Source organism: Macrobrachium nipponense, chromosome 3 (assembly GCF_015104395.2).
Source record: "Macrobrachium nipponense isolate FS-2020 chromosome 3, ASM1510439v2, whole genome shotgun sequence".
Classification (NCBI taxonomy): Eukaryota; Metazoa; Arthropoda; class Malacostraca; order Decapoda; family Palaemonidae; genus Macrobrachium; species Macrobrachium nipponense.
In genome coordinates this window covers 26,823,792-26,833,236 of record NC_087202.1, presented here as the reverse complement: position 1 = coordinate 26,833,236, position 9,445 = coordinate 26,823,792, and the positions used below count along the sequence as shown (strand labels likewise).

General features: G+C 46.4%; 1 protein-coding gene across 1 annotated transcript in view; it reads right to left on the bottom strand.

The window, feature by feature from the left end:
• The window catches only part of LOC135221667 (transmembrane protein 181-like), a gene marked incomplete in the record, with an annotated part of 158,577 nt that overhangs the window by 99,150 nt on the left and 49,982 nt on the right, over positions 1-9,445 (bottom strand).

The window sequence follows — 9,445 nt, the reverse complement described above, 5'->3', positions numbered from 1 at the left end:
AACTTTAACTTGACCGAAATTGGTGGGGAAAACTACAATTGTAAGCTACACACTTAAAGTCTAGTAATATTCAATCAATTACCTTAATTTTTTGCAACAAATGGGAAGTCTCTAGCACAATTTTTTATTATGGTGAATTTTTGAAAACAACTTTTTTTTTACGTTCGCGCGTTACGAATTCATGCATCATATTGTGATAATATTTTCTCTGTGTTGCTTTGAACTTTTTACAATTTGTTATATACCAAAATCATTGCAATTCAGTGTACAATACAATAACATAAAATTAACTCATTAGCTTAACCATTTTGCTCACAGCGCAATTTGTAGACAATTATATATGAAATTCTTTTTTCGTGCTGTCATATGTATTCCAAATATATATATAATGATATTTATTTCATTTCTGATGGGCTGCATACTAAACTTCAGGCAATGACTAAAAAAGGAGCCATAACGTGAAACTCTTAATCTTGAAAACTAAGCGTGCTGTGATTTTTTGAAAAAAACTTTTTCTGGGCTCAGCCGTGTGGCGCTCCGTGAAATAGGTTCATTTAGCACACATTTCTAAGGTAAAATATTGCTATAATACGGAGAGAAAAGCTAAATTGGAATGCCAGATTATTCTGGCTCGCTCACCTTTATTATAAGGTGTCGGTATGGTTTCTGGGGCGAGTGAAACCACTACCACAGGTCCTTTTCCATTTAGTCTCTTCCCTCGCTTCAAAAGCCTCAACTACGAGAGGACCGACCTAAGGCTCACTACCGCTACCGCTACGGCTAGCGCCTCTGACGTCATTCCTTTGATAGCACGACCACGCTGCACATGCGTTTTTCTTTGCTGTGTTGTGTTCTCATTTTGGAACCCTTTTTTACCATCATGGAACGTCAAGCTGTTACTGCATCCAAGTTAAGTACTGCTATTAATAGTTGACACTATTTAGGGGCTGCCCTTGGCACGTTTAACCGAATTACTTAGGTTTTTATGAGTCAGCGGCCCATGCGGCGCCGGCCCCGTGCCACCATAGCGGCTCGCTCCTTTGTGTTGCCTTGTTTCGTGTCACGCGGTCTCCTATACCGTGTGGGCTCGATTATTAACCTAGTAGTACCTTTTTATGCTTGCCAGTGATGCATTTATTGACGTTTTAGTTAATACACGGGGGAATTTATCCGAGCACGTATTCTTGATTCATAGCCTACTCGGCGCCCTACTGACTCAGTTTTCATGCATGTATGTTCCCTGTTGATTAGGCTACCTCTGTTAGGCACCTCTGTATGGACCCTGTTCCTCTTTCTCAGTCCTCGTAGCACCCTGGCCGCCTGTCCCACGTTTATTGTCACGACACTAGGCTAGCTGCTCGGTGTTACCAGGTCTTGACCACCCTTCTCTCGGTTTGGTTCAGCCTAGTTACTCCAGGATGTCTCTCTTTCTCTTTGCCTCATTTATTTCCTTTCCCCCCCTGTGGTTTTAGGTTATTGATTTATTTCCATGTCTGTGAGATGGCTCTAGTTGGCCTATAGGCCTTCTTTCCACCTGGCCTTCTTCACCACGGGTGTGTTCACACCCGGCCATGAGAGGTCCAGGCGACTGCGTAGTAGCCACCCCACTCCCGTACTCCTCCCCCTCCCTCCATATCCCCCACCTAGGTGGGATGATGTCTCGCTCACGCTGTCGCTGGCAGCCGATACTAGTACCCCTTCGGGGAATGGGGGGAGGCGGGGTCCCCACGGGGACTCTCGGTGCACAGGTTATCTACCCTGCCGCTCTCACCCCAGAGTGGGGGGGGGGGGGGGGGTGGGGGGGGGGGGGGGGGGGAGCTCTGCTCGCCCTAGCCTCGGCCGCCCACCAGGCTTGGGGGAGCTCGGCTCTCCTCGGCTCTCTGGGTCTATACCCCTGTCTATAGTCACCCCCTCCTACCCGCTCCGGCGGGCGCAGGGTCCCGGCATAGCTGGACCCCCTTGAGGATGGTGACTGATGGGAGGCTCCGGCCTCATAGTAGGGTTCTTATATATTGCATGTATATCTTTAATTTTAATATATCTGCTTTAGTTTAAGTTTACGGAGCAACCACGCTCCTCCAGGAATTACTCCCTCCTTTTAGCTTAAGTTACTACGGCGGAGTTACCAAGCTCCGCCACCTTACCCGGTCTCTACCGTCTCTACACCCGGTACCTGCTCGAACTACTCCTTACTTCGGCGTCTGGTAGTAGTAGCTACCCTGAATTCAGGGTTTTTCTGTTCTCCGGCACCACCGGAAACACTGTTAGCTACTTACTACTAGCTCTACCGGACTCTTCAGCATGGTGCATGGCAAAGAGAAGGCCGAGACTGGGATATAATTCTGGAACACCGGAAACACTCCGGTGTCATGGCATATCAACCACGGACATAGTCCGGAAGGTTATCAATGGTACTCATGTATCATTCTATTTACAGGCCACCCATTGTTTGGAGACCGGCTGCAACGCCGTCCTCCAAGATCCCTGTGGGCACGATGTCTGCTGGACCCACGCCACCTGCGTGGTCCACCTCGACGGGTCAGTAGTGTGGCACCATGAGATCTGTGTCACCTGCTACGATCTCGTGGAACGAGTCTCCTCTGAGGTAGGTGACTCTCCGGGGTATACATGATAATACAATGAGGACCATTGTAATATATGTCATTGATATGCTGTTTAATTTAAGTTACACTGTAATACGAGTTAAGTTTAAGTTTTAACACTAACCCTTCTCTTACAGGGAGCTCAGTCGGTCCGGGACGCTGCTCTCTCCACCCTCAAGGTATGGGGGGTGGGTGGATTGCGGACGTACCATAGCCAAAGCCCAGCCCTACATTCTGTCCCAAGAGATGGCTACACTTATCTTCCCAGGTGGGAAGAGCACTGGCTACGTGGACCCCAAAGTGGCAGCTCCCCTGATCGCTTCGATCCAAGAAGCTGTATCCCAGCCCAGAGGAGGCATCAGCGCAGGAGGTTACGGAGGAAGTCGCGGCACTGGATCTCGACCTTGAGCCCATGACGGTGGACGGCATGGGCAACGGTAACATTGCTAGTAAGGCAGGTTTTGTAGGTGCTCAAGGCCTCCCTTTGAGCACATCTAGAGCTTCTTCACCTTCTTCTACCTCCTTCCAGGGATTCTCCGAGGGATTTCTGTCGGTCCAACCGAAATCTACTTCGGCGATCCCTAAAGTCAACCGGAAAGCCCTAGGAAGGAAGTCAGGTACCAGCCAAGTCCGTAAAGCTTCCCGGCTCACCATCCCGGGAGGCGGGGCCAAGGTTAAGCACCAGTCTCTCTCCAAAGGGTTGAAGACTAAGTCTTCTAAGGAAAGAGCTCACTCTTCCCCCGCTGACCCTGTGGCATCCACCTCCAAAGGAGCGAGATCCAAAATACCCAAGGAGAAGGCAGAGCCCTCCTCCTTTGACCCGGAGACCTTTACTTCCAATATTATGCAACAAATGGGAAACATGGTCGGAAACTTGGTTTGCCAAACCAAGTTTCAGGAGATACTCGCCCTCATATCCACCTCTCTAGATGCTTCAGGACAGTCTATCCAAGCCATCTCGGATAGGTTGGTGACGCAGGAGAATATTGTTGCAGGTCTCCAGTAAGGGGTAGCGTCGGGGCTTCAGCAAGCTGGTCAAGCAGCCCAAGGCTCGCTAATGCCGGACTCTTCCACTCTCCCTCCCTTTCACCCGAACAACCCATGGAGAGTGGCCTCCTATGCACCTTTCGTGGACGGAATGCTTACGATTGAGGGATGCGGAACTCCGAAGGATTGAGGACTTCGAGTTCTACCCGGAAGGGTTGCAAGCCCCTTTTCATAGGCTATGTTGCGCCTCATGGAATCTGCTTTAGTAAGAGAAGATAAGGTCCCAAAAGAGACAGTTATCCTCTCTCGGGACCAAACACAACAAACTTGGATCCGTAACCTTGAAGAATGGCAGTGTGTAAACACTAGGGTTACGGCATTCAGAAGCCCCTTCACGATCTTCACTGTGGACGAGGAGACTCCCATCCCGTTCACATCTAAAAGTTGGCAGAACTCACTCTGCAAGCAGCAATGAGAGATGAGCCTATGCCACAGCTCCGGGAGACAGAACTGACCTCTCTCCTACTCCCCGGAACAGATGATCACTGGGTAGATCTCCCAGCCACCTTCTCGGTTGGGAAAATAAAACCGGACTGCGCCATCTCGCTGTTTAGTGAGAGACTACCCAGCCTGTCTGATGGGCTCATCCAGACAGAATTTGATGCCAGGACGGCGACTTGGGAAATCCCTCAACTTGCTAGTCATGACAGAAGCAGCGGTCTTATCTATGCACAGGAGCCGTTGTTTCAAGATCATCGCGAAGTTCACTAGTTGTCGACGATGCATAGGTGAACCTTGTATGATTTTGTTGTGGCTAGGAGAATTGTAGGAAACATGTACTGGCGAAAGCCATGATCCGTCATGAACCAAACAAGCTTCTGGCCTCATCAATATGGGGTGCTGACCTCTTTCCGGCCTCAGCAGTGAACGAGGTGCAATGTGAGGCGGCAAGGTTTAACCAAAGTTTAAGAGTTCGGTGGGGACTGGTCTCCAAAAGGAAACTGGAGTCTTCCGCATCGAACCCCAAATCCAAGAAGAAGCCTAGGAAGTTCCAGCCCTTCCAGGCTCCTCAGTAACAAACTTTGGTCCAAGCAGTTCCGGTTCCCCAACCATCAACCTCTAAGGCCCAACCACAACAGCAGTTCGTGCTGTTGACACAGCCACAACAGGCGCAGGCTTCAACCTCTTTCGCAGTCTCCCCGGCATTCAACCCGGCGTTTGAAAACCAAGCGTTTCAGGTCTTCAATAGGTTTGGCAGGGGTAGCAGGGCTAGAGGCGCCTTTTGTCAGCGAGGCGGCGGAAGGGCTGCCAGCAAGGGCAGGGGTTCACACGGAGGGCGAGGAGGTCGACCCCTCAGCAACCCCAATGAGAATCTCCATGGTAGAAGGGAGGCTGTACCTCTTTCGTCAACGTTGGAGGTTCAGCAATTGGGCCCAAAGTATTGTGTCCAAAGGTCTGGGGTGGAGTTGGATCCAAGATCCACCCCCACCCAACACCTTTTACCAATTTTAAAACTCGCGCGCCGCCAACTGAGTAGACTCACCACCGTCCTCCTGCTCTCCCATTGGTTCCTGATGCTAGTCACCGCCATAAGATCCTGCTCTCCTATTGGTCAGCATCTCTCCCATCGTGCTCTGCATAAAGGCGTTCTTCTTCAGCCATTGCTTCGCACCAGCGTTATCGTACGCACGCGGAATTCGTTCTTTCACATATACGATTTCATACGTTAACGTAAATTCGTGTTAGTGATTTCATTGTACTACTTTATTGTGTTGTGTGAGAAATTAATTAGTATACTACATAACTTAATTACGTACAGTATAGTCATGGGTCCCAAGAAAGTTGCTGAAGTTCACGGAAAGAAGAGGATGCTTTCTATGCAGACAAAAATGGAGATTATCAAGAAGCATGAAGCTGGCATGCGGTTGAGTGTGATCGCTAAGGAATACAGCCGAAATCCGTCGATGATAGGCACCATACTTAAGCAGAAGGAAGCCATCAAAGCAGCTACATCTTCCAAGGGCGTAACTATTTTGTCCAACAAGAGGAACCACATGCATGATGAGATGGAGAGGCTGCTTCTTCTATGGATTGAGGACAAAGAAATCGCTGGCGATACAATAACCAAGACGGCAATCTGCCAGAAGGCCAGCACTATTTTCGGCGATTTGATTGCCCAAGCCAAAGATGACGGAGGAGAAGGGACATCGACGGCAACCCCAGACTTCAAGGCTTCTCGTGGGTGGTTTGATAAATTCCGTAAACAGACTGGCATCCATTCGGTGGTGAAGAAATTGAAATTTTGGTAAAAACGTAAAGTATAAAAAAGTAAAAAAAAATGTTAAAATAAAAAAAAAAAGACAAAAATAAAGAAATTTAATTTTAAGTTTTTTGTAAAGTTCAGTGTTACAGTTTTGTGCCATTTGTTAATGTGTTTCGTAAAGTTTAGTCTATGTTTCCTGACATTTTTTAATGTTTCGTAAAGTTAAGTGTACTTACTAACAAGTTTTCTGCCGTTTGTCCTCCTCCTCTGTCGCCACTTTCGGAGATAGCCTCACTCGAAAGGTAAGGTTCCATATTTTACTACATATGTACGTACAGTATTTCTTGTATTCCATGTACACTAATACACTTTATTTACAGGTACTATGTAGTACATATTAGTAGTACCTATTAAGTTAGGTATTGAATGGTCCAAATTGTTGTATTTCATTGTTTAGCATTGGTCAATTTAGCTTTATTAAAAAATTTACTGGGGTGTTTTGTAGGGCTTAGAACGAATTAGGCAATTTACATGTAAAATGCGGTTCAAGATACAAAAAGCTCAGGTTATGAAGGCCGCCTCGGAACGGATTAATTTCGTATGTCGAGGTACCACTGTAGACAAACTCAACAAGTTCAAATCTCTTGGCCCGGATGGGATTCATTCAAGAGAAATTAAAGAGCTAAAAGAGGAGATAGTTCCTCTCCTATATAAACTCTACAGGAAAAGTGCTGAACAAAGGAAGGCAAAATGGATGGAAACTAGGAAATGTTCCCCCGGTTTACAAAAAAGGCCCAAGAGAAGAGCCGGAAATTATAGACCAATCTGCCTACGTCGGTCGTTTGCAAGATTTTTTAGTCCATAATTGCAAGAGATCAAAATTGTGGATCACATATATAGAAACAACTTATTGTTGAACAGCCAACATGGTTTCAGACAAAACAGATCCTGCCTATCAAACCTCTTGGAATTTTTTCATAACATGCTAGGTATTTACAACAGTAGTAGAGCTCCTGAAGATGAGAATAGCAACCCTTTTGGGGGCAAAGTTTGCCAGGTATGCAACACTGTCTGAAACTTCTCAAGTACATATCCCTCCTAGGGACAAGAGTCGATTTAACTTCAACCAATGGACTCAAGCCAAGGGCATCTCTATTGCCCTTAGTGGCCAAGACAAAGAGAAACTTCTAAAGGCAGAGAAGGTTGAGAAAGTCTGCTACCTTCTACATAGAAGCTCTGATTGGAGAGATACCCCATCAACTACACCAACTACAGAAGAGTTCATTTCCCCTAGTACACAGCTGCTGAATATTCCACAAGTTTTTAGGCATCTCCTTGTTATGAATTGAGAAAAAATGTTGGATAGTTTCCAGTCATGAAGTGCCATCACCTCCACTACCTGGTAATGCCTCTCACATGCAGCTGGTAAAGAAGGCGGTACCATGGGGAAATCTTTCTCATAAAACAGAGGCAGCAGGGCTGGGACTCACTCAGTGTGAGGCCACTGGGAGCCACCAGAGTCAAACTGAAATTCAGGGTGATCAAAGCCTGTTGACCATCTATAGTGTTGAATTTAGAAAGGTGGTTTTCTGCATATTTACTTGAGAGAAGTTTTCTTATAGTGTACCTGAAATAGCACTGCCATTTTCTTTCATACACTCAGGTTCCAATGTTTTTTCTGTTTTTTGTTTATTAAGTGTTTCCTCCTGTTTTCTTACTTGAAGTGTATATTGAAGTACAAGTAATTTAGTATTTGGCATTTACTAGTCAACACATTTATGAGTATGAATTTAGCAACTAATTTTGCGCAATGTACCTGTTATTATATTTACTTAAGAGTTAAGTTGTTCTAATAAAATTAGAGTTCACAACACAAACATGGTGTTTCCTTGAGCCAGGCACTCTCCTCAATTCCTTTACCTTCCTGCACGATGTGGGCTTAAAGATACCCCCACATATAGAATCAGACAAAAACAGAGAAGGCACAAGCCTCAAAATGCCCTTTGGGTACTAGAAAAGCGTCCTCAGTCATAACCCATGGTCCAGCCTAAATGAGCTGTACTCCAGCAACTTCTCCCATACTTGTTACAGAGAGATCATGGCTGGGACTCCCAATAATTCGGAGAGTCTCTGCAATGTCTTGGTGTAGGGATTTTGTCACTATCAGCAGGCCCTGGTGACTGAGCTTGTCTGCCACCCCATTCCAAGACCCCGCAATGTACCTGGCTAACAGCTCCTCAGTGTGCTACTGCCCACTCGTGTACCTATACCATCAACCTTGCAGCTGGAAGGACATCAATCCAACATATTTGTGAGAGCTATTATTCCATAGTGTTGTTGCTCATTAACACCACAGTCTCTTCCACTATTCGGGAATGATACTACCGCTGGACTAAAAAAGCTGCCTTGAGCTTTGGGCCACTGATGTAGAGGTGTCTGTCATTCTGGTCCCACACTCCTATGCAAATGTTCTTTTAAGTGTGTGCTCTATCCTTAGCAAATGTGTCCAAAAAACAAGATCACTTCGGGAGGGGGTGTCCAAAGAGAGTTCCTGTCATCTAGTCACCAAGCTAGCCTCTCCTCACTTCTTTTGAAAGTGAGAGTCTCTCTGCAATGTCTTGGTTTAGGGACTTTGTCACTATCAGCAGATGGTGACTGAATTTGTCTGCCATCCCATTCCAAGACCCCATAATGTACCTGGCTAACAGCTCCTCAGATTGTGCTACTGCCCACTCGTGTACCTGTACCGTCAACCTTACAGCTGGAAGGATATCAATCCAACCTGCTTGTGAGAGCTATTATACCACAGTGTTGTTGCTCATTAACACCACAGAGTCTTCCACTATTCGGGAATGATACTACCGCTGGGCTAAAAAAGCTGCCTTGAGCTTTTGGGCCACTGTTGTGGAGGTGTCTGTCATTCTGGTCCCACACTCCTATGCAAATATTCTTTTAAGTGTGCGCTCTATCCTTAGCAAATGTGCCAAAAAACAAAATCACCTTGGGAGGGGGTGTCCAAAGAGGGGTTCCTGTCATCTAGTCACCAAGCTAGCCCTCTCCTCACTTCCTTTGAAAGTGAGAGAGGTGGATCTCTTACTGGAGACCTATCCATCATCATCCTCCACTAAAGGGCACAGAGGTAAAGCTAACCCTGAAGGCCCAAATATACAACGGTGACAGGTGAATCAGAATGACGTGTCAGTGCTGAGTGGATTGTTCCTGCCGAGACAGGAACTTCTGCACTGCCTCTCTGAACCTGCTGATACAAGAGTTCAAAGAGAATAACTTTGTTGTTGCCATATCTATCAGCATGTTAAGATACTTTATCCTCTGCCTATACATGAAATCTGACTTCTCAAAGTTGATCACTGCACCCAAGTCATGATAAGGACTCAAGAAGCAGATCTCTGTCCCATTGAATGTGGCAAAGAGCTCATCAGGACCAGCTAATCACCATGGTACTTCTTTAGACATACCTGTGCAACCGAGCTTGAGTGGGGATAAAAATTGAATACTCAAGTGAATTCTTGGGGGAGTGGTTACAAGTCGGAAACAAGCGCTTCAACTAGAACACCATTCCCCTCATGCTGGT